We start from the raw sequence: 26,351 nt of genomic DNA on the forward strand, positions 1-26,351 counted from the left end.
CGACGTTAACATTTGGACATTTGAGTGCCAATCCACACTTTAAAAATGCAGCAGTGAGCCAAGCAAGCCTCTGCTATGTGCTATCACTTTACCTTTAATTCACCAGCACGTGCATGGGATGAATAATTCATGCCTTGCACCACACTCTTGGCTTTATGGAAGAGTCAACCGTATAGCTCAACGCAGAAAACACATTAACTGGGAGCAATGTGCTAAACACTTTTTTTTTTATTAAGTAAAAAAGGTCACACTTGAATGGAGATCAAGGTACAAAATGATCAATATTTGCATATCTAAAGTATTGTTTACTATGACTCAAAAAAGGATGTCTCACAAAAAATACATTTTTCTGATCATCTGACAAGTCTGCCAATGCTGTTTCTTTTGATTGGGAAAGTTTCCAATAGCCAGAAAGGTTTGACGTGCCGAGCAAACATCAAGTTACTTTGAATTTAAAGAATTTTTATATGAAAGTTTAAGTTATAATACTTGATAATTTAAAAACCAAAAACACTGACCACCAGACGCTTGGCCTCGGGGACCCTCCACGGGCCGGGCTCCAGGGCGGTGCCCCGGTAACCCCATCCCAGGCAGGGGGAACTGTTCCCTTGATCGTGCACTCACGGGAGTCTTCTGAATGGCTTTTTGTCTGGTGCCTCACCCAGGACCAATTTGTCATGGGAGACCCTACCAGGGGGCAAAAGCCCACGGACAACATAGCCCCTAGGATCCCTGAGACACACAAACCCCTCCACCATGATAAGGTAACAATTCGCGGAGGGCCCTTGTGTCCAGGGGTCTTGTTCTAGAGTGATGGGAGAATGTAGCAGGAGATCGACAGAGGGATTAGTGCAGCGGCTGCAGTGATGCGGACGCTGTACCGGTCCATCGTGGTGAAGAGAGCAGAGTGTAAAAGCGAAGCTCTCAATTTCACGAGCTGTGGGTAGTGACCAAAAGAACGAGATTGCGGATAGAAGCGGCGGAAATGAACTTCCTCCAAAGGGTAGCTGGCCTCTCCCTTAGAGAGAGGGTGAGAAGTTCAGCCACCCGGGAGGGGCTCAGTGTAGAGCCGCTGCTCCTCCACATTGAAAGGAGCCAGTTGAGGGGATTCAGGCATTTGATAAGGATGCCACCTGGGCACCTCCTGGGTGAGGTGTTCCGGGCATGTCCCCACTGGGAAGCGGCCCTGGGGCAGACCCAGGACACGATGGAGAAATTAAATCTCTCGGCTGGCCTGGGAACGCCTTTGTGTTCCCCCGGACAAGCTGGAGGAGATGGAGGTCTGGGCTTCTCTGCTTAGGCTGCTGCCCCCACAACCCGGCCTCAGATAAGCGGAAGAAAAGGGATGGATGGATAGCAAATGCAATATAACGGCAGATTTATTTTCCCCTTTCGGACACAAGAAACAATTGGATTTCTCTAAGATTAGTTATGCATGGAAAAATGTTTTGTTTTATTGTCAACAAAAGTCAATGCACAATAAGTGGTGGATTAGCCATTTAAGCTCCGTGCAACTGTTCACATAGCTGGTTCTTGTGTTTGTGGCCTTTCAAACATGCACTGTCAATAAGGAAGTTGCAAAGTGCCCTTTGATTAACACCACCACCATCTATGCTATGGGGGGAGAATATGCAAATATCAGAATTTGCATAGTGCCCTTTGCCTATCAATTATCATTCCCTCGGTCATCACCTCCAGCCCCCTTCGAACACAAAGTCCTCAGTAATGCTAATTGCTGCTGCACCTGCGCTAATCACAATCTTCCATATGTAGTTTTTCCTGTGCTTGTGGGTTTCTTTCTTCAATATGTAAGAATAGAATAGAACAAATGTTACCCGCCTATATTGCTGCCTCAGCACATACACTGCCTAAGGTACCAAAGAAAAATACTGGTGGAAGCCAGTGATACTGCTCAGCTTCCTAGCCTAGTAGCTACCCCTATGGTATCAATTTCAAAGTCCTTCATCGCCTTGTTCTCAAGTTTTTGCATTTACAAGATTTAGAAAAAAACCTGACCTCTGTCCCAGCTTCAAACTCATCCGAGATTTTAGTAGATACAACAATGGTATCAAATTGAAACTACTCCTATGCTTAGGGGTTATTGCATTCACAGACTTGTTTGCTGTCCCTTCCCATCAGCCTTTTACAGCTGAGGGGTAAAAACTGATTACTGTGTATTTTGGTAACAAATGGTAGCGTTAATATTGGTTCAGAACTTATAAGCAGACAGACTGAGCAATTTGACTTGTTAACTTGAGCTCTGACCAACTGTAACTTGGACATTTTCACTACCTCAAATATGTGTTTAAATATAACACATACATTTTATAATTGAATTTAAATTTTGAGCACTTAAGAAAGGTAGAGATGTGACAGTATTCACATCATATCCATAAAGTCTCTTATAGATTCAAAAAGGGAGCCATCTCTAAATCTCAACATTATCCAAGCTTGTAGTCAATAATTAATCCTTCATATTTTCAAATCATTAAATTGTGTTTCCTATAGGCTGAGAACTTATTTATGGTATTTGATAACACCGTGAAGTAGGAATGAACTCACTTGATAACAGACACTTTCATGGGAAATCTGTTGCTAGGAAACGACTGGGCTCAAGCTTACATCCCATCAGCTGCCGACAACAACAAACAGCATAAACTTGAGCCCATTTATAATGTTTGTGGATGTGATTTGCAGCATTTCTGAAAATAAGAAACTGCAAAATGGTCTATACATAAGCAGAGAGGCGACCATAGGCACAGCAGATTTCATAATGTGCTTGTTTATGTTGTTCAGTTTGTCAATGCTGTAACACGCGGCATACGCCATAATTCAGCATTACATATATTTCTGTAACAGTAATTTGTTTTGTTTCTCCTTTGTTACACATCTGCAGTAATGTGTGTTTCTATATGTTGATACAAAAAAATAATTGCATATCAAGATTCAGATTTACTATAACACACACACACACACACACACACACACACATTTCTTGTCCAAAAAAAAAAAAAAAAAACAAACACAACACCACACACTATGCAGTAAGCATTTAACCAAGCAGCATTTACTTACAGTTCTCTCTGTGTCTCTTAGTTTAGGCCACAACTGGTCTTCTCCCCCTCCAAATCTGACTCCAAGAGCTGATTCTTTCTGTGGACAAAGAGTGAGCAGTCAGTACAGCAATCTGAGGGATTACAGAGTTCACAAGCTACGGGGCTGTCTGGAATATGAGAGGAGAAAACAAGAGTAGTGAGGTAAGAATGATGGGATTTCAATTTCTCCTGCAAACCCCAGACAGAGCACGTCAACTCTTCAACAAGGTTTGCCAAAGAACAATTCAACCACCTGGCACAACATACAACACCTGCATCAGCATGTACCAGTGAGTCACCATCATAGATGCGTCAGTTCTTCCCGTCTCGTCCGATGGGAAGTGAACAGAGCTTCTGGCAGCTCCCACAAAAACATGTTACTTTAAAGTTGAACTGAAATTAAAAATGTCTTCAGGAAATCATAGATGTAATGATGCTACAATTACATGGCATGTTTTTTCCCCCCTCATTTCAAAAAGAAGCTAAAAATATTTTGAGGGGGGAAACTGCATCTTGGTTTCAAGCCTCTGGTTGGGTGTTTCCTTTGGCCAACATCTGAGAACCAGCATTACTGACACAATCTCTACATGGCACATGTTAGCAAAGTAGCACCAACAGCTGTTGCTTCAGCCTTCCATCTGTGTGCATACAAGATGAGCTCAGCCACAATACTGACTGTAGGTCACCTGCAGCTTGGCAGTAATCAGAGTACTACAGTCACTGTAGTTGTACATTAAGAAAAGAAGAATAGATTTAGTTTTAGGTTAAAGAGTGAGTAAAATGTTAGTCATTACCTGACTAAATTAATCTGATGAAATAAAACAAAGAGGTAACTGATCCTTCAGACAACTTTTAAAGGAGGCAGCTTAAACGCCTACTGCCCAGACAAGTTGGTCAGCCTCTTTGATGAATGGTAACTGACTTTTTCCTTCCGCTTAGGACCTGCTATGGCAATATCACGGGTCCTAAAAAGACAGACTTTAACTTTAATATTTCATACTGCCCCAGAAATAACACTGCACCATAATAAGTGTTCATAAAGTATATAGGGTAGGGGACCTATCTCTAGGCACAGGTTTGAGGATAGCAAGTAATCACATGGTCAAAACTTAAGTCAGCAAGTATTCTTGCAACCCAAGTACTCAAGACATTACACCATGAGTCAAAGTATGACATGGGGAGAGGGTTGGGCAACAGGATGAATGTGTCAGCTATCAAAATTTAATTTAATTTGTTTAACAAGCCAAAACGAAACAAGAGAGGCGTTTCAATCTGAGAAATTGTTCCTGCTACACTCCCCAGCACACTCCCAGGCTGAGAGCGAAAATGATAGTTCATGTAAATAAAACGAGATATTGACACTGAGTTGTGGGAAATGAACAGCTGCCAAGAGAGGGTTTCCAGCTGTTTGACACTTGATAACTGTGAGACAGAAAGGTTGCAGAGAGACCAGCTTCACGATTCAGGAATCTCACAGCCTTTATCTGTAATGACGTGCAGCATCGAAGTTGCACAGAAGGAAATCATTCACCGTGTAATGATGTCACAGACAGCTACTGCTGGACCTGTTCAGATATGAGAGGTTTTGAGCAACAAAATTCCTATAAATATCAATTTTACACAAAAAGTGATTTCTCCTTCAGGAAAGTGGATTTTGTGAGGAATGCTAAAGGAGAGAGGAGATAATGACATGTGCTCTCTCCCTCTCTCTCTCCCTCTCATGTTTGTTGCACATTACAAATCAAGTATGAATATCTGACTGTACGACTATTCTTCTTTGTTTAAAGTGCTAATTTCATACATAAATCCGACTCGGGAAAGGGGGGGGGGGGGGGGGGGGGGGGACAATCTCACATAGCAAAAACATGAAGCCTTATAAACTTCCCTGAAAACTATGAATATGAGCCCAAAAGAGTGATATGATGTGTTAAAGTTTATTGCAGACAATGCACTTCTGTTTTTAAGCAGAGCAGCATTTGCAACCATTTATCCACTTTGTGACAGTCGGGAACTTCTGGTAAAGAGGGTCTTACTCCAGAAATCCCTTTGCGATGGTCTCAGTCGCCCATAGGTTGCATGTGAGACCCCAACTTGTGAATAAACATATGTCAACTGCTCATTGAGCTGTAGTAAAACATGGAAGTGCAACTCAAACTGGAAACACAGAACATTCACCTTCAAGGTTTAAAAGGTGCAACTTATTTTCGTGTTTGCAGACAGGTCAGTCGCTTCCATGCAAACTGTGGGCAACAGTAGAAATTTCCCAGCAACCAGCTGGGAAATGGACTTCCCTAGACAGTCTCTAGGTCTATGTTCAAAGGCATCACCCATACATGCACACAAATAAATAATCAAATATCGTTTAGGGTACAGTTGAGAAAACCACACTTGTAATTTTATTTGTGAGCCAACAAAGTTTGAATGCTCCCTCAAAAGCGCAGTCATCATCTGAACTTCAAAACAAATACCCATTAAATAATGTAAGGTGATTAGACAACAGTTAGTCTACTATTGACAAGAGTGAGGGTGAGTAACAATTTGCACAAAGGTCTGCTACTTCTGTGTAGCCCACGATACAGGTTGCATGTTAGCAAACTCTTGTATTCAGAAACAAATTAAGTTAACCTTTGACTCCATTTAAAAGGGAGTCAGTCCAGAGCTTTCTAGGAAACATTCTGAAAGTTTCTCAGAGTCAATTGAACACAGAGGTCATGGGTGCCTGCAACTTCAGGGCTGTCATACACATCTAGATGCCAAAGAAAATGAGCTCACATGTAAGAATGCAACTGCTGTGTTTCCTGGCCTTCATTCACTCTGACTAACTCTGGTCAAAGTTTGAGACAGACGCACGAGTTATGCAACAGTCTTAGATTTACCAAAACCTCTGAAATACTTCAAAAAATAAATAAATAAAAGGAAAATGTCCTCACTGAAAATATAAGAAATCATGTTCTAAGTACTTCAATTTGTATGATATAAATTTAAAGGAAACATCACATCGTCAGTCTCGCTTACATGTTTATGAACGCAACAGCTCCTTCATATTACAATGTTATGTTACAAATTAGGAAACGTTACAACCACAGCAGCTCCGCGTTCTTACACAAATGTAGATAACTGCATTAGAGGACTCTTCAGAACAGCCTTCCTACTTTTGGATAATCTTCGTAAATTTATGCTACATCAGATTTTGGGAACAAAAACAAAAAAAAAAAAAAAAAGTAAATTAAAAACAGCCAAAGTGGGAAAAAGGAGGCTTAGTTTGTCAGGATGGGCACTTATGACAGCCTGAGCTCTTGACTTCATTATGAAACACTGTTGAGACCAAGCAAGGAAATTTAATGAACAATCACTGCTCCACCTTTAAAATCTTAATATAACTTACAGAAATCAACCACCATTACCTGCATGTAACTACTGGCAAATCCAACTTCGTACTGCAAACTTAATGCAAACTCCTTCCACTCCAATCGATTTCATTTACTGATACTGTACAAAGTCTTCAGTGCACTGACAGGTGTTGAAGGAAAGTCTTTAATTCCTGTTGTGAACTTTGAGCCTAGTGTGATTAACATGTTCTCACGCAGCAGCGTGCTACAGACGCACAGAGATTATTAATAAAACGGGTCTAATCTAGTCATACTGGTCCAGGCTCAAGACGTGAATAATTGTGTAGTTGTTCTGCATTTAGTTTCAGTTCCAAGCTTTGTGGTCTACACCAGAGCTTCATTTGGGATATTTATTTAGTGAATGAAAACCACAGATGATGTCTTAGTGAAAAGCAAAAAGGAAGGAGGTTAAAATAAAAAGGAAAAAAGTCAAACCTACGGGAGGATCTTTAACTTTGCTACATTTACTTCCTCAAACCACATTGGCTTTGGTTATGTGGCAACATATGACTGGCTTTGAACATGTAAGCTGAGATGGATACAGCTCTACTGAAGTCAGTGACAGCATCTGGAGCAGCTGCAAAGTAGCCACTAGTACAAAGAGAATAAAGACACTTCATAAATCATGGCTGGAATGCAGCCTCATTTCCTATCTGACCCCACCTCCAACAGCAATAGTTTTTTTCCTTCAACTCTAGGAGCTCTCTACACCAAGTAGCTGAGACCTGAACATCCCAATCATGACTTGGCTTATGACTCTAATTGTCTGTAGTTTTCCCCACACAAAGAAACCCCATTCAGAGCAGATGCTGGAAAAAGCAGAACTAATGAGTGGGTAAGATCACGTATGTCTGACCTGACAGTTGATTCAGAGCTGATTAATGCTATAACAAAGATAGATGAGTCTGTATGAACCTCGATTTTGGAATTACAGTTTAGCATCTTGCCAGTGCTGCAGAGAAATTGGCCAGAAAGTGGCCATAGATCTTTCTGTAACAGTTAAAGCACTAAAAGCACTCCATGCTGTCAAGAAGAAATGTTTACTAAAGTACAAAATTAAATAAAAACATCCATTAGGACGAGTGCAATAGCTTCTTTTGTAATTTGAACAATTAAAGCCAGTGTACGAATGCCACTTTTAAGATGGCACAGAGCACACTGGACAAAACCAACCAGGAGCTGTGCGTCTAAATTTGGCAGGCAGCAGAGAAGTTGCTGATTCACTCAGGAATGCTGGTTCCAGTCACACAGACCTAGAGACTGGTCAGCAATCATATGGCAACCAGTGGGGACCATGTTCTGTAACTGGTTGGTGAGCAGTTGCTGGTTGTTTCTTTCAGTCAATGGATGAAATCACAAAAAGGGTGCTGCACCACAAACCACCAAGCATTTGCTTTGGTTGACAGTTTACATGGAAGATGCTGGTTTGTCTGCAAACACCAACTACTTTGAAGATGAAGAGTCTCGGTTTCCTGTTTGACTTCACTTTTCTCCAAGTTTCACTAATAGCTCAGAAACATGCAGTGACCAGAGCATGTGGTACAACTGGTCTGTGGGCTACTCTTACTTAGTTCTTCACCGCAAATACTCATGGACATACACAACCATAAACCAAGAGAGAGAGAATGTATGCAATGCTACAACCTTTCCATTGAGCTCATTCTTGTATCAAGAGCATAATCAAACATGAATAGGACAAATTCCCTAACTAGATTTGCTAGATTACCATTATAGGAGGAAACACCATTTTCATCTTCCAGTTCAACATTTAAAAAAATATTGGCTGTCGCCAGTGCTACCACTCAGCCTCCTAGTAGACACACGTATGGTATAAATTTGAGAATCCTAGGTGACTTTCCTCTTCAGTCATCGCATTTGTTAATTTTGCAAAAACTTGACTTCTGACCTCAAGATACAGGTCGCTGAAATTTGAACACATCTAAGATTTTTAGTAGATATACTCTTGTTATCAATTTAAAAATCCTACGTCACCTCTTTACTGAGGGGTGGTGCCAATACCCCATCAGCTGTGGGGGGGGGAAAAAAAATAAATAAAAAAAAATAAAAAATATCACAAAAGTGAATGGAATACAGCTTGTGTCATTCCAAGGTGCATTACATCAGTATTCACCCTGTACAGAGGTGGGTAGTAATGAGTTACATTTACTCCGTTACATTTACTTGAGTAAATTTTTGAAGAAAAAAAAAAGTACTTTTAAAGTACCTTTATTGCACCATACTTTTTACTTGTACTCGAGTACATTTGTCAAGAACAAACGATACTTTTACTCCGCAATATTCGAATCGTTACTTTTTTTAAATAATTAATTTCACACATTAGATAATGCTACTAATAATAGATCATGCCACCAGTGGAGTTTCCTGTAACTCTTTCACCAATCAGATGTAGCCATGCAGTCACATGACCAGTTATGAACCACGGCGGGCAGAGCGGCCCAAGTCTTTCAAACTAGCGGACACACGGAAAGAAGAAACAGGAAAACAGGGCAAAGGCAACCATCTCCGCTAGAATTGAAGAGGATGAACACCCCTGGCCTCATATACAAAGCATGCTTCGCTTAAAAGCAGTACAAAAGAACAGCTATATCATGTGGTGTCTTCAGTATGAGGACACCAAACTGACATTTCAGCATGAAAAAACTCAACTAACCTGAGGAAAATATGTTGCGGTAAGTTTACTCTGAATTTCTTTTTAGCTGTGGTTAGGTGGATGTCAGTCTATGTTACAGCAGCTATATCAAGCTCAATTCCTTGAGGGTCAACTTTTTGATATGTCCATAGTCCAACATGAATTAAATGGCTGAATTGCCACCTCAGCATGCAGTCAAGTACTACAGAGTCTTGCTAATGACCTAATGATTTTATTCTGGTGTGTTGCGGTGAAGACACGTTTAATAGTTTTAGGACACTGGGCGTCGAGGATTGGAGCGGTTTTCCTCCTGCCCCCAGTTTGATTAAACTAGAATCACATCATATTTTCGGCACTACATTGTAGTGAGACAAGTTTGTGGGTGTTGTGTCCGCAGCTTTGGCTGTCCTTTTAACCTCTTGCTGGTTAGCTAGCGTGAGCTATGAGCTAACAGCTAGCCTGGTTAATGAAGCTAGAGTTCCATGCACATGTAAAGACAGCTCATCTCTACTGCTTTAACTGTTAAATCGGAAAGCAATACTGCGGTTGACAGGGTTTATTATGTGAAACAGCAGCTTGTTTAGTTTAAACAGCCTGCGTTAGGAGGCTAGCTTCATCCGTCTCCCTTCCCTTGTGGGCTTCCAATAACTAAAAATAATGAGCAATTATTTAAACTTACAAACAGCAAGCATGTAAATGTCAGTGAGAGAACTGGCAGGTTATCAAGTTATTCCTGTGGTTATCATCGTATAATTTAAAGGATGATCAATTTTCATGGAACCAAAAAGCATATGCCAGAGTAAAATGTCACAACAGCAGCAGCAGCAGCAGCAGCAGCTGCTGCTGCTGCTATTTCCCTGCACCACCTGCCCCTTTTGCTGTGAATGCAGATACAACCTTTAATTTACAGTAGATCTCATTAGAGGTTAGACTAGAATTTAAATGTATTCCTCTCTCCATCCTTCTCCCCACCAGTGCCATAATGTTACATGCTTTTCATATATTTGGTAGGATTTCATCTGGCTCCTGATTACATAAATGCATGCTTGTATAACAGTCTTGTATCTGCAAAGGCCGTGTGTATCAGAGCAATCAACAAGCTGACAGAGATGTTCTTGGAGTGAGAGGTGTTTCATCCCAGAGGAAATCATGAGAAACCTGAACAGCACTGTGCCGCTACCATGGAAACATTGATAGGCCAACAGATGCCATGACTAAGTATTAGCATACACTAACACTGAGTGGTCAACCATATTCTTATATGTGCGACGCTATAAATATTAGGGGTGCAACGATACACAAAATTCACGGTTCGGTTCGATACTTTGGTGTCACGGTTCGATATTTTTTCGATACAAAAAAAAAAAAAAAATGTTCATGCCTTTTTAATTTGTCATTTATTAAAATTATAAATATATATTTTAACTCAAAAGTACAGTTTTTAAATTTAATGTTGCTGAAACAACAAAGTAATAAAAATAAATATCTGATTGAGGAATCACTCATCTTTGGAAAAGAGACTTTATTACAGAGAAATGGCTCTTCCCAAAATAAAAGCTATACTATACGCTTCTTCTGGGCTATATTCTCAGCAGCATATTAAACATATCAGGTCCCATAAGGAGAATCATGTGCTAACGGCTGTCTAAATGACTCGGGTAAAGTTTGTAGCATGCGTGCTTGTTGTTTTTGTCTGCTTCCACTTGTCTTTGCACTAGGATGATGTCGGAGTAAATGTGCAGTCATATGCGTTGTGTTCCCACTAGTGCCGTCAGCGTTAATCTCGTTGAAATGACGTTAACGCCACAACACGGCAAATCTCTGTTAACGAGCTACCGCGGATCGCCCCGTGCGTGGGGCTGGACGGCCAACACGTTAACGAGCTAACTGCGCTAACACACTAGCTCCCACCCATGTAATTGAGCATTGCATGGCACATCCAACATACTGTTTTACTTTTGTCCATGACGCGCTTACCTTCAGGGTCATACGTCACATGAAAACCAAAATAGTTCCAAACGCCACATCTGAATGAGGGTGGGGGAGGTTCAATTTGCCATGTTGCAAGGAGAGCTTAACTTCTGTCTCGCTAGCTTGCCCTGCGCTCAGTGAATCTGCGTTCGACTACTCCGCCTAGGCTGCATTGTCGAGCGCAGATCCACTGAGCGCTCAACACAGACTGCATCGTCAGAAGGAAAGTTGATAAAATAAATTAAACATTTTGTATTGTTCGATACATATGCGTACTGAACCGAAAGCACTGTATCAAACGGTTCAATATCGATACGAGTATTGTTGCACCCCTAATAAATATGTAGAATAGGATGCCACAGTAGTTAAATGAAGTGAAGTGTCTAAAACACCATCCCTCACTCCTCACCTATTTTAACTGTGAGCTTGACTAGCAATCACTTTAAGGAAAGATGAGATGGGAGTTTAATTTAAACAGCTACAATCTAATTAATTGACGTTAAGCAGTACACCCACAAGTACTGAAAGCAACTAGCTGGCTTTTGTACTCTACCTGTAACAGGTGATTAGCTGGAAGCCCGTGTGCATGTGTCTGTGATGCTGCTGGTGGAGCCCAAAGTATTTATATAAATAGAACACAAAGAAAGAATATTTACATAAATATAAACTTCTCCTACTATATAAATAAATTCAACACCACAGATGCTCAGGATGAGAGAGATATATATATATATATATATATATATATATATATATATATATATATATATATATATATATATATATATATATATATATATATATATACACATATACACACACACATACAGAGATTTGGTTGGATTAGTCAGTTTCTTTCTCAGGAAAAAAAACTTGACTGTGGGCCAAGGGTGAACAAAATTCATTATTTAAATACAGGTGTCAACAGCAAAACAATCTCTCAAAGTATTCAAAACCATGTTACACTTACGAACCCCATTACATAAGTGCACATATGACCAGATATTCACCTGCCATTTACCTATCAGCTAATACGGCCAGGATTACAGTCCCTTGGAAACACAGACAACTGCTACCACCATGGATACCTAGTTTTTCTTATTGTACTCCCTAATCTAGCAGAAGAACACATGCCAACATGTCTCAAGCACATTCACTGGCGACCCCAGTGGGTCCAACTCAGGGGTGCTGAGATAATGAAAGCCATTATGTCCCTGTTAACTCCAGTTTAATTTTTGTTTATTCGGTGACACTGATGAACTGAGAAAAAAAAAAGGAGGAAAAAAAGAAAGAAAAAAACTCCTTTCCCCTCCCCAGAACAAAAGTGAAGGAAAAAAAAATTTTAAAAAAAGATAAAGTGCTATCAGCACTGGCCAAATTGTCCAAACACCGTCAATAGTCTAGCGCATTTACAGGAATATATTGGACTACAACTCCTCTATATTAGCAATATATCTTCTCCTTTTAAAGTTTCATCACTGCATGAATATGTTTCAAGCCAACAATGCATTTCAAATAGAAGTGCACATTTAAACCTTATGCTCTGCACAACAGTTAAAAATGTAAATCATTCATACTGGAGAGGAGGAAAAAAACATAAAAGTCAGTAAAGAAGTAAAGAACAACAGTTTTCTAAAGAAAAGAAAATCTGTCAGTCAATGGATTGCGTAGTAGCTCTGGAAAAGCTTGCCTGTGCTTGAGGTGCAGGGGGTACAATGTGTTATCTGCAGCGCCACAGACCTCCCTCCTTTGAAGTGTTGCTGAACCACCGACTGCGCCAGGGACAGCGAAGGTGGAAGGCAGGAGGCTGGAAGGGGGGGTATAGAAACCAACAAAGTGAGGTACAGAAAACATCAGATGCACAAACAGTTTAACTTGTGATGTACTACATGCACCTCAGAGACTATTTACACTGTTATTTCTGAAGCAGAGCAAAGGAAATTCACATGATTATTTTTCCTCTCCTTTTTCAAGGTCTTGTTTGGGGCAGCCGTGTTTCCTTTGGCGAGTAATGAAGAAAGCATATGGTGGCCATGTGTTGAACGATTGGCTGCGAGGTTGGAGAGGGGAAGTACATGGGACGAGCTGGATGGCAAGGAAAGTGAATCGACTGACTGTTCTGCCTGTTCCCTCTGTTCACCGAAACTCTCCCTCAAGGATTATCCTCTCTAATAGACTTAAAGGCACTTTAACTGAGCTGCCAGCTGCCTGCGTCCCTGGTGGAAAGCAACCCAGGTCAAGTCTGAGGGAGGATATCCTACCATGACAATGCAACACATTCCTAGAGTGCCTCAAACTTGCATCAAAGTAAAATAAATGTAACCACTCGTACCAAATACTGAAAGTAAATTAAATATCTAGTAGAATAGAAAAACAGCCTTACTTCACATTCAACGCAAACACATACCAGAGCTTGAACACTAACAGCTGCAACGACAATGCCACTCACGACTATCATGAGATGTGAACCTTGGGCAATGTTACAATATGTATTCTTAAAATATGTGTATAGAAGAAAAAAAATTCACACTGTTAAAGTATTACAGAGCTACAGTAAGTGTGACCAGAGCTTAAGCAGCTACACACTCCACACCTACTTTTTTGATAAACAGTAAATAATTCATCCATGAGGAGGAGAATGTGGGCCAGAGAACTGTAATCTGCATAACTCTGAATTTCACTGCAGAGTTTTAAGGCAATTTCTGTGTCACACAGTGCCATGGAAAAAGAAAAGACTTTGATTAAATGTATTGAAATCACACAAAAAATAACTTAAAACCGCAGATTGTTATGTTGTGTTGGTGTCATGTAGAACCCACATCATATGGAAACGCCAACAATAAACACCACATTTATGGCGAAACTAAGATTTACTGTTCTCAGCCAATGTGGGAAACTGCATCAAGATGTGAGGTCTGTGCCAAGTGAAGACAGCAGCAAAAAACGAGCGCAGGATGCTGCAATAAACTCAGCTCTTTTGTTAGGAAAAAGAAAATGAATAATTAGGTCAAGGCTTCTCTGTTGTGGTCCACAGGGAATAGGGACCTGTTGATTTTCTTTCATGACATCTAATCATGGACTAATTTAGACACAACCTGCATTCCTTTGTTGAGTTTATTCATTCTGACCTCTTTTTGGGCTGATGAAATGCCAGCTTATTATGAAACAGTAGCTATTCAACAGTTGTAGGCCTACGGCAATATGAGGATGCTCAGTGTCTGAAACATTTCATTTTTATCTAGAACGTCAAAACAATTGTAATAAAAAGGTCAGTATATCTACCTTTTAACTAATAGGTCATTAACCTACAGGGAAGCCTGCCAAACTGTATGACTGTTCCACAAACAAATTACTCAGTATGACCAATTAATCTTTAAAATACTGTATTATGTACTTAAAAACAAAACCAAAAACCCAGCTGTGATGCTCAGGATATTATCCTATTTCAGTAATGTGTAAAATGCTCATTTTTCTGAGGGATAGATGCTCAATTAATTAACCAATAGCTCTAACCAATGAGCTTCAGTCTCTGAGCAGGAAGATAAAATATTCTTTTCACGCTACATTTTATAAATATTAGCAGAGAGGCACTAATCACAGAAGTTTAGCCAGATTTCTGAACCCGTTCCAAAGTGAAGTGCTGTGAAACTAGTTCAAACAAATCCTGCAAGACTTTGCACAAACTACTCCCTCCCAAATTTTATTGTAAAGTTCTCTAAATTTTAGCTTTCAGTTACTACAGCAGGACATGATTGAGAGCACTCTAGTTCATGTAAGTCAAGTCAAGACTCGCAGTAACACAATGTGAACAAGGAACAGACACAACTACAAACTACGTGAGCAGAAGTGCCTGACTTCACGACTTCAACACACAGAGAAGTCAGGCACTTCTGCTGTGCTGTGGCACAGAGGTCTGGCCAGGTCCTCTTGGACCATGAGACATCGTGAGACCTCTGACCAGGCATGTAAGGGAAGCCTCCATTCACAAAGGCAGACGTTTCCATGCCAACAGGAGAGAGGCCTCCTTTCAAACAGGTTTTGTGCTGCACCTCTGCTGCAGTCTCAGAGAAGGACCGGTGGGCATTTGAGAGGAAATGGGTTGTGGGAGGCAGTGAAGAGATGCAATTGTGTTAAGGTGAGATGGAAAAGGACTGAACAAAATGACCCACAGCCTGAAGGCATTTTGTGACGGGAAATTACAAAAGAAAGGCTAGACGGCTCAAATCACTTTTGTCCCTTTTAAACGTATGAAGACACAGGAACATCGGTGGCTTTATCAATCTGTCAAAGTGACGGCATTCAGTCAGTCCGACAGCAGACCCACAATATTGGCAGAACAAGCCGCAGTACCCAAATCAATGTGTGGTATGAGTGAAATTTGACAATACAAGTGCTGTATGATCCATTACAGGGTTTAGGCTGTATATTACAGCCCCAGCAGCCTGCCTAACTTTAGTTGACTCCCATAACAGGCTCAAGCATAGTGGGAGGTTTAGACACAATAGAAACAAAAAGGTTCAACAGCCAAGTAAGCTAATGTTTATTATTAACATGCTGCCAAGAATGTTTTTCCCCATATTTTTCAAATGAAAAACAAATATTTAAAAATAAATAACTATACACAACACTAAAACCATTTTATCTGGTCAAATGACAGCCATCCACCTATGTCTACTAATTACCATCTTTCCCCAGTGTTGCCAGGGTTAATATATCCTAAAGTTCTTATAATATCATATTACCCTAAAAGAGCACTTCACTCTCACACTTCAGGCTTACTTGTGGTTTCTAAAAGTAGAATGGGTGGCAGAGCCTTCAGGCCCTTCACCTCAGGAAACAGCTCCCAGTTTGGATTTATACCCTCTTTAATTTCCAGATCAGACTCAAAACTTTCCTTTTTTTGATAAAGACTATAGTTGATGCTCATTTAGGTGACCCTGAACTATCCCTTAATTATGCTGCTACAGACACAGACTGCAGGATTTCATGTGACGCACTAAGCACTACTATTCCACTCCTCTTTTCATTCGTCATACATTTATATCCTCCTGAGAACTGAGGAAAAGAGATTCTTCCGATTGAACTTTTTGATTTCCTTCCTCTTTGGAGCTAAAAGAGGCCACCCAAACGCATGAGATATCAATGGAAAGGATGTTCTCTATTTAGCACAACAAGACTTATTAGGGTAGCTCAAATAAGTCAAAATATATAGACCAAAAAAATCCAAAAATGTCCATTGCACAGGCCATAAATGAATAGGCTGGTTCTCAGGAGGATATACCATTGCAGCATGTCATTATATTTGTGTCTTGTCTCTCCCTTAGTCTAGGTTTTGTCCTGTTCATCTGCCCCTACCCCTCCATGAGCCTGGTTCTTCTGGAGATTTCTTCCTTTTAAAAAGGGAGCTTTTCCTTCCCACTATCATAAAGTCCTTGCTCACAGGGGATTGATTGTTTGATTGTAGGGTCTTTACCTTTTAGTATAAAAGAATCATGAGGCATCTGTTGATGTGATTTGGTCCTATATAAATGAGCTGAACTGAAAGAGTTTCCTGGCAGATACTGCATTGTAGCAGACTTTTCATACCACGGAGGCTCTATGTTTCGCTAGTAACTCTGATTATGCAAACTACTTCTATGTGTAGTGAGGCATTATAGATCCACATTTAGTAAAAGTTACTTATTGAAAGTTCAGGTCTTCAATAGGGACTTATAAACTGTGACTATGTGGCGCCTTGTGTGCCTGAAGTGACGTACACACGCCACGTCAATGAAAAAAAAAATATATATATATATATATATTATTGATGTGGAGATAATTTTTAAGATTATAACAAATCTGTAAAGTTACAACTGTTACAACTATGTAAATCTGAGCAACTCTCACTTTCAAAAAGCTCGTGAAGAGATACTGCTGTAAATTCTCACCTGTGCACAAGCATACACATGCACTTTGTTCCAGGGTGCTGGCAAAGTCTGATCTGGCTGCCTCTAACACTTTTTTCTTTTCACATGCACTTTCATCAAAAAGTTTAAGGGGGTATAGTGCATGTGTGAAAAGTGCTCATTTGTGTTTATGTAAAACTTGCTCCTCTAGTTTCAGCTCCAGCACGTAACCAGTACATAGATATTTAGTACGTAGCCATCAATGGGGTGTGAAAGAAGCTCACTGTTCGAGTTGTGCCTGATCAACACTTCAAAGAAGAAATAAAGTATTCCTTCTCAGAGGACAAAGACAAAGAGATGCTATTTGTACTTTCATATCTTTGGCTGTTGACAATACGCTCTGCTGCAGTATAATTTTGGACCCTAATATATCCACTCTTGACTTTTGTCCCAGACTGCCACTTTCTTCTGTCCCTGCACTGTGTCACCTAGTGTTCAAAACACAGCCCACATCAAAGCAAAATGCCTGGGAGATTTCTCCCCATGTTCATTACCCAGCTCAGAGCTACATGGCACAGCACTGAATTATTAACATACTCCTTGCGCCTCACAGATACTGAGCAAACGGGCCGTTCACAAGCACAGAATAAACCCATACTTTGCTCTTACGGCTCCAGTAAATCCTCAGAGTAACTCAAACTGATAAAGCAAGCATTTAGAAGAGAGCATTTTTAAAAAGGCACAAAACAGAGGATAGTATCACACTGCTAATGACAAAGTCACAGATGATGGAGGTATGCAATAAGCCGAGAAAGAATTCAAATATTATAAATATTACATTCTTCATGAGTATAGGAGGAAGAGAAAATCTGCGTCTGATAGCGTAAGATAAGATAGCTAGGGAAGGCCTGAAGCTGTGAATTAGATATGTTTCATAGATATCATGCAGGGATGTCGTGGCATTGACATCATGGTCATATTACTATAATGATCGTATTATATATACACACATACATATACATCAAACCAGGTAACTTTCACTTGTGTAAGCAAATTCTTAATAAAACCCTTTGTCGTCATCGTCCCCACCCCACCCCTATACTCCACCTGTGGGAGTCACCCACTGTTTAAGAACCACTCCTCTAATGTGTCGATGTGACTAACTGCAGCTGCATCAGGAAAGGCCTAGCCCAGGCAGCAGACACGTATACAGAATTCTTCATATCAGGCCACAGAATTAAAATCACCAGAAATAACTCAATAACAGCTATGTTGCTTTTCTGGTTTCATGTCTACTCACAACTCCCAGTAACGCCCCCAACAACGATGCTAATTTTAAAACAAGGTAAGCATCATTACAAAGAATTGCAGGTTCTCAAGCTGAGGAGAGGCAGCAGTGGAGACAAAGGCTCTAGTGTGTGCTGTAATGTCTGACCCTAATAACAATAATTGTGCCCTTTTTTCTTTATGTTGCTGTACTTTGTTGCCACAAAGGACCACTTGATGACTTTCTTAAGTTACTCTTCAAGAGATTTCCTTGAGACTGGAGATCCTCTTGGAACTCCCCACGGAAAAGCCCCTTTAATGTCCTTCCCATGCTTATGAAGACAGCTTCATTTCCCTCCTCATTTCCCAGTTTACATACACAGCTGAATAGGTCTTTAAGTATGCAAACTACACAGCACCTCTCTACACATTTGCTGCTGTCACCCCTTTCCCGTTTCCCTCTGTGGATTGCACCATTTAAACCTAATGTCTTTCAACCATCTGTCCCCTCTGCTCCAAAGCTGTCCATCTGTAGAAATCCCATTACCCTCTCAATTTGGTATATTAGACACAACTCAAAGATTCAAGCAACACTTCCCACTTTTAAGCTTTCCTCCAAACATAAACAGTGGCTTGAACATCCGTTTACCACTTGAAAACATAACCCCCACAGAGTAACTGACTTGTACTATCTCTCTCCATATGTAAGGAGTCTTAAAACTAGACAAGCAACCCTGAGTAGTAGCTTTGTTAGGAATAGCCAGCATATGGACAGCAGACTGTTTCACTCACTGGTTACAAAATATGCATATATGTTTTCCTCAGTTATAAAGATTTCAGACTGAGTGTGGATTTACTAAGGCCAGTCTCCCCATATGCAACCTAAACAATGTCCACTATCTTCATGCTTTGCCAACACAAGTTTCAAAGACAGGAAATCTCACTGTCCATGAGAACAGTATTAGGAAAGCCCTGATGTCAGTAACACAGCAACAGTAAGGAGTGTGGGAATGTGAAGCTTTACGCAAACAACGTCCAGGATACTCTGTCATAATCTTTAAGGGCTTGCAGCAATCCCCAAACTAAACTTCCAAGTAATTTTGTGTACCAGTTTCATTTTACTGCAGTATGAGAGGCTTTACCTTGTTTCTGTCATTTACCCTGTACTCATACCAGGTTACAGATTTCTAGTTTTAAAGAAGCTAAGCTTTTGTCCCCCCTCTCTCTCTTCAACAACCTTGAATCTTGTTTAAAGCTAGAAGCTCTGCTGCTGGTGGTGGCAGAAAAGTTGCTAGTCCTGACCAGGGCAGTGGCAGCTCTCCGACACACACCAACAACCAAATCTGAGGGGAGAAAAAAAAAAAAGAGATGCACAGAGGGGGGGAAACATACAGTTGGCAGTGAAGGCAGGTGGGAAGATTGCTTGCATCTTCCCTCTCCCCAAACACAAGAAAAACAGGAATCAAAACAAAGATAAAGAATTTGACCTTTGGACACAATCGATAATGGAATAACTAAAATCCTATCCTATCAATACTGATCCATATTTTTGTGTAAAAGTAAATTGAAAATATGCAGTTCTTGTCTTAAACACTTTCAGCCTATCCTTGAATGTGAATTCTCTGACCTTCATCAGCGTACACTGCCCTGCTGGAGGAGAGGAGAAAATAGAGTACACCCCCCACCCCCACCCAAAAAAAACCAAAAAAAACAACAACATACATTTAACTGAAGGGTTTAATAATGTTAATAATGTTCTCGTTGCAACCATTTTCAAAGGGGGTACATAATGGGCTGGCTCTGAAAAACAAACCCCAGAGAGCAGCTTAGTTTGTACATATTAAAACAGCCTCTTCCAACGCAGTTTCAGAAGCGCTGCCAAACAACAACCTGTTCAACGCAGTAAAAGACCAAATTAAAACTGTCTTCTCAAAACAACTACATCTGCCATTTCTATTCATCTGCTCCGCCGCCTGGCTTTTCACAGACGGCAGAGAGACGCACTGCAGAAAAAGCCATAGAAATCTGAAATAATCTTGGAAAAATCTGAACATTCATCACATGAGAATGCAGAGCATCACACACTGGTATGATCAGGCACACAGCATCGAGTAAAGTGGTTGTACATGTCATAGGTGTTGAAAATAATTTTAAACTGCAATGACTGCTCACCTGACAGAAATGATCATGTTATCGTTTTATTGCAATTAACTTTTTGCAGTGCACAATAACAAACTGCAATTTATCACCTTTTTCAAACGGCTAATTATGTTAAACTTAGGCAATATCCGTTTTATCAAAACATAGTTATCGCACTTCATTTTTTTTTTTTTTTGCTGCAAAAATCAACCCTGTCACTAAAACCTGCTATAAATGTTGCCATAAGACGGAGTCAGTCTGATATCAGTCTGAGACTGAATAGGGGCTGCTGAAAAACCACATCTCTGTTGCTGTCTACATAGACAGAAATCCAACTATCACATCTGCATTCTGCAACTGTTCTACAGGAATACAGCCAGAATACAACCAGCTGGCAGCCAGTCGAATCAAGTCTCTTCAAGTTGTGCTCATTGACAAAGACTCAGATTAAAGGCAACGTGCTTGCAATCTGTCTGCATTTATAAGTCAGATAGTAAATATTTGCAAACCTTCAACTTCTCTCAGAGTGAGTACAGTCAGTCCAAGTCAGACTGCAACTGTTTGCTTACCTGTGCAATCCCCTTGCGATCAAAAGTGGCTTTGAATGTGCAACCCCTGAAGGCGTGGGCAACCATTTAGTTACCACAAATTGCCATCACTTGCAGAATGTGAAAAATTCAATACAGTCGCCAGACACCCACCACTTCTTCTGGTAAATGTAAGGAGGTTGCCGTCCTGTCCTATTCCTACTAGTGTGACTGAGCTTGCTCTGAATTAGGAAATAACTTTGTCAAGCTAAATGCATCCAGTGTTGGATGGTTTATTAAATGTAAATTTGTTCTGATAACCTTATTTCAGGATGTTGGTGCAGGAGATTCCCAGATTATTTTAATTTATTTAATAAAATATTGATATTTGGTGTTCTTGTATTGATACTATATCGGCACAAAAAAATATTGCAATACTATGCTGCATTGAGCCCCCCCCCCCCCCTACTATTTAGGGAGATCTATTAACTGTCAGTCATTTTACAAACTCAAGTGTTAAACATTGGTTGGCTTCTAAATATGAGAATTTGCTGGGTTTTGGGTTGGGGTTTTTTCCCCCTCTTCAGGATTATGCAACAGTAAATGACCTTATCTTTGTGTTTTGGACAGTTGATCGGACAAGAGGACACAGCAAGAGCAATTCTCAGAAACAGATTGGCTAATCAAGAAAATAACATCCAGATTTGTTCATAATGACAATACAGGCTATTTGCAGTCTGATCATAATTAGTAATGCTATGGGTTCAGAAAGCCTTCGTCTTCTATACAATAAATGTTTGCAGGCACTTAAAGGAAACTGAACAGGTACAAAAAATTCAATAAAATATTGTCCTTAACAGATCTCTGATCGTCAATCTTGGGCATGCGTACATAGGTCACTTCAATATGACACCAAGTTAAGCCAGTACTAACAAATGAGACCTATTTTATCCTTCCATTTCTAATGATTAATCAACACCAGTGCTGAGAAAAAGAACATCATCAATTTTTGATCAAACAGAGGCAGATTTCCAGCTGCTGGCTGATCGGACCGTTTCATCTGTTATGTGCAACCCAAAGCACATTTTTAACCAGCAATCAATACAACAGCACTGAAATAAATGCTCCCTTTATGAAGTTTCTGGTGCTCAGCTTTTGTTGACACTCTTCCAGAGAAATGTTGTATCTACTTTTTTTTTTTTTAAGAAAGCTGTAAATTATGTAATTTGGCAACTGAATGATAAAGTATCCTATCAGCAGTGTGTCCACACTTCTGCAGTCAAACTCAGTATGGCAAAATATATGCAACAGTGCTGCTGCACTTTTGTAATCAATGTGGTGCTTTATACCGCACAGATTACACAAGTATGCGTGTGCAAAGCATCACTCTTAGAAAAGCAGCGTGACAAATATAGAAGGGAAGTGACAGAAGATTCATTCAAATGGACTGGCTGACATCTGTGCATCTTAACCAAAGTTGGTCATCTGACCTGACCTCACGACTCCCTCCCAAACTGAAATTAACATGAGCTGCACAATTTGATCCAAACTGACAAAACAGCACAAGAGAAAGACAGAGCATGGTTAAATAAGAGAGAATTGAATCTGAAACCGTTTCATGGTGCGCTTCAGTACTGCACTTCTGTTGTTTAAGAGAAATATGTAATGAATGCACACCCATTTGGGTTTGGCTATCGCTGCACATGAGGGGTTGTGGTCAAGTTTGAGTTTAAACTTGATGCACTCCAGTTTTACACAGCGGAGTAGAAATCTGGGTAGTTCCAAGTTCATGTTTAACTCGAGTTACATTGCATTTAATCAACTATACAAAACAAAAAAAAACTATGGTTAAAACAATGTAATTAAGGCTTACACGATGAAACACAAGCTAAGGTCTCACAAGCATAATGAAGAACTGAAAATAATACGTATTGTTGGGCTGGTTTGTACTCTGCTGTTGCGACTCTGTTAGAACTGAAACAATTGGATGTCAGGGACACAAAGACAAGCCTGTCCACCACAGGAGAGTAAACATTAAGGCACCAGTAAAAAGAAATGGCCATACAGTTTTAGATCAACAACTTTCTAAAAATGTCTGGACAAAAGAGGAACATAATATTCATAAAAGCTTGCAAGACTGTTGCATTAGGCCGCATTTACAGCATGTTAGGCGACTAACTGAATAAGGGATGCGGACTGTGCATCAAGCTGTCAGCTCAGTGTTGGTTTAACTAAAGCTGCCTCCTGTGACAAAACAATTTCAAGTCCTGTGATTTGCAAGAAATCAGAGCACAGCCACAATAACCTAAAAGTCAAATCATCAAAAGTCTTAAATCTCTCAGCTGTCAACATCCCATGAATTCAGTCCTCTGTTCCCAAGATAAAGTCTGGATTTGGATAACTTTATAAAATTAACAGAACTAAGTGACCTTTGCAGTGGCGCTATAAACATTTTTTGAACAGATGAAGAAATAGGAGCTGCCATACTAAACAGCATTTTTCTACTACACTTGGTGCTTTTGTGCTCCTTTCCTTTCTCCTTTATATGTGAATAGTGTGGCAAAATTGCCTCTGGTGTGTTTAAGCTGCCTGGCAGCTGCCCAGGAGGAGTGGAGTCTGCGCAGCTATGCGTTTCATGGCATGTCTCAAACTGTTCATACAGGTTTGCAATCTATAATTTGACCATCCTGACGTCCATACTTTAGATTCATCGTTTGCTCTGCACACAGACATCATCTCGCTCTTCCTGTGGCTTCTTCCCAGTACATTGCTTTCTTTAGGACGTTTCCTTTTTCTGATCGAGGGTTTAAGAACAGAAAGTTGTATGCTGTACATTACCTCAAAACCTCGAGGCAAATCAGTGACTTTTTAAAGATGTAGACTGACTGAGTTAAAGTCAAGTTAAATACCCACGGTTATCGGGTTAATGCGTGCACGGGCATTAAAGTCCTCGCACTCTGCAGCTGTTGACTCGGTTTGTTTGAAAAGCCCAGCGCTGGCCGGAGAGGCAGCCGAAGCAGGCAACAAACTTCATCCCGTGCAGCACATTCAGCTACACGAAGCTAAATCTGCTAACTTCAACTTCAACTCTGAGCGCTACCAAGCTCCACATCAATACAAGCTGGCTAACGTTAGCACTGCTAATAGCTAGCGACTGCGTTAGCAGGCTAATGCTAGGCCCTTTTCCCCACCGGTCCACCGCTGCAATATCCCCCAGCTGCGGTGCTGTACTTTGTAATTCGCATTGTTTTTATTTACCTGGGAAATGTGGCGATGGACACAAGTAGCAGGACTTTCCAGCGCTTCCTCCCGGTCGGGTATCCACAGCGAGGTATCCTTTGAGGCTTGAAGAAGCTAACGCTTGGAGGTAAACGCTCCTTCTTGGGTCTCCCAGCAGCAGCAGTCACTGCACCTGACCAACCGAGGCTAGCACGCTAGCACGACCTGCTAACTAGCCTCCACAAGCCAAGTTCGTATACTGTTAACTGGCTAGTCAAACACTGCTAACGCTAGCTGCTCTGCCAAACTGACCAGTGCACTGCTCGACCCGCTGACTCTGTGCTCTTACACGGTGATTTACGATCATTACAAGAGGCAGAAGAAACCCACGGAGCCCATACAGCGCGTCAGTAGTAAAAGACTTGCCGTCCGCAAGCTCCTCAACAGGGGCCAGGTCTGCTCCTCTCCTGGCTCTCCACCGACTGGAGAGAAGAGCTGTCGCAACTTGATGATGGCACGTTTTTGTTTGCTCCTGTGCGCGCTTACGTGAGATATACGTCCATGTGAAAAATAAATAAAGTAGGTTAATTTTTTTTTAAAGATAGTAGTTGATTGGGATTTTATTTCGAAATATTCCAAACATATGCCCTGGAGTTTATTTCTCCCTCTCTGCAGTACTTTTAGTATTAGGTTATTATTTTTATTTTGACAAGGCTTCTAAGAGGGGTTTGTGAAAGCATTTATATTATGGCCTTAAACCCGACTTTAGCAACTTTAGAGCCAATGCAACATGCATAGGTCCGGAGAAAACATAGATACACATGTGACGTGCGTGATGTGCCGACCTTCCTGGGGTGGGGGGTGTCCTGTAAGGCTCAAGCAGTAGTTCTTCCTTTTATGACCTTTTCCTGTGCCTAACGGAGCTGGGCCCCTGGTGAATGTGAGACACTCTAGATAAGCCATCAGATTAACTTCACCTCGTTTTTCTTTTCTTTGTCTTGTCATCTTCTCCTTATTATTTATATGACAATTAATATTAGAATTATCATTTTTGTTGTTAATGGTCGTGATGACCATTCCCAGGTCTAAGCCTATGGCTAGAATATAGAAAGGTATTTGCCCCATTCCTGATTACTTGTTTTTTTTATATTTGTCACGTTTCAGATCATCAAACAAAATTTAATATTAGACAGAGATAACCAGAGTAAATACAAAATGCAGTTTTTAAACGATGATTTCCTTTATTAAGGGAAAAGGCTATCCAAAGCAATTGTCCTCTTCTTGTTAAATCATGAATGAACTGTAATTCACCATTTATTTATTTGAAAAGTTGATTTCAGTTTCAGTAGCCACACTGAGGTGTGATTACTGCCAGACCTGTTAAATTAAGAAGTCACTTAAATAGCACTTCGCTCTCGCACTGCTGGCTTACTTGTTGTTCCTAGAGTATTTAAAAGTAGAATGGGAGTCAGAGCCTTCAGTTTTCAGGCCCCTCTTCTGTGGAACCAGCTTCCAGTTTGGATTCGGGAGACAGACACTATCTCTACTTTCAAGATTAGGCTTAAAACTTTCCTTTTTGCTAAAGCATATAGTTAGGGCTGGACCAGGTGACCCTGAATCCTCCCTTAGTTATGCTGCAATAGACGTAGGCTGCCGGGGGATTCCCATGATGCATTGAGTTTTTCCTCTCCAGTCACCCTTCTCACTCACTATGTGTTAATAGACCTCTCTGCATTGAATCATACTTGTTATTAACCTCTGTCTCTCTTCCACAGCATGTCTTTTATCCTGTTTTCCTTCTCTCACCCCAACCGGTCGTAGCAGATGGCCGCCCCTCCCTGAGCCTGGTTCTGCCGGAGGTTTCTTCCTGTTAAAAGGGAGTTTTTCCTTCCCACTGTCGCCAAAGTGCTTGCTCATAGGGGGTCATATGATTGTTGGGTTTTCTCTGAATATATTATTATACAATCTACTGTACAATATAAAGCGCCTTGAGGCAATTGTTGTTGTGATTTGGCGCTATATAAATAAAATTGAATTGAATTGAATTGAAATCAAGCCTGTTAGACAAAATGAAGCAGGCTAAAAAACCTCAAAAAGCAACACATCATACCACAATCTAAAGAAACTCAAGAACAGCTAAGAAACAAAATCATTGATATCTGTCCATCTGGAAATGGGAACAAAGTTGTTTATAAGGCTTTGGGATTCCA

General features: G+C 40.5%; 1 protein-coding gene across 2 annotated transcripts in view; it reads right to left on the reverse strand.

Annotated features, from left to right (window-relative positions):
* The window catches only part of fbxw7 (F-box and WD repeat domain containing 7), a 129,329-nt gene extending 104,691 nt beyond the window's left edge, over nucleotides 1-24,638 (reverse strand). The window contains exons 1-3 of one of the 2 annotated variants that reach the window (XM_084931680.1): nucleotides 24,181-24,638; nucleotides 12,796-12,912; nucleotides 3,076-3,153 (exon numbers count right to left, since the gene is read on the reverse strand). The gene's annotated coding sequence lies outside the window, so the exon portion shown is untranslated. The remainder of the gene's footprint in view (nucleotides 1-3,075; nucleotides 3,154-12,795; nucleotides 12,913-24,180) is intronic. The other variant, XM_084931681.1, reaches the window with a different exon arrangement.
* Nucleotides 24,639-26,351: the final 1,713 nt, after the last annotated feature.

Source organism: Perissodus microlepis, chromosome 6 (assembly GCF_051167445.1).
Source record: "Perissodus microlepis isolate ML-2025 ecotype Zambia chromosome 6, ASM5116744v1, whole genome shotgun sequence".
Lineage (NCBI taxonomy): Eukaryota > Metazoa > Chordata > Actinopteri > Cichliformes > Cichlidae > Perissodus > Perissodus microlepis.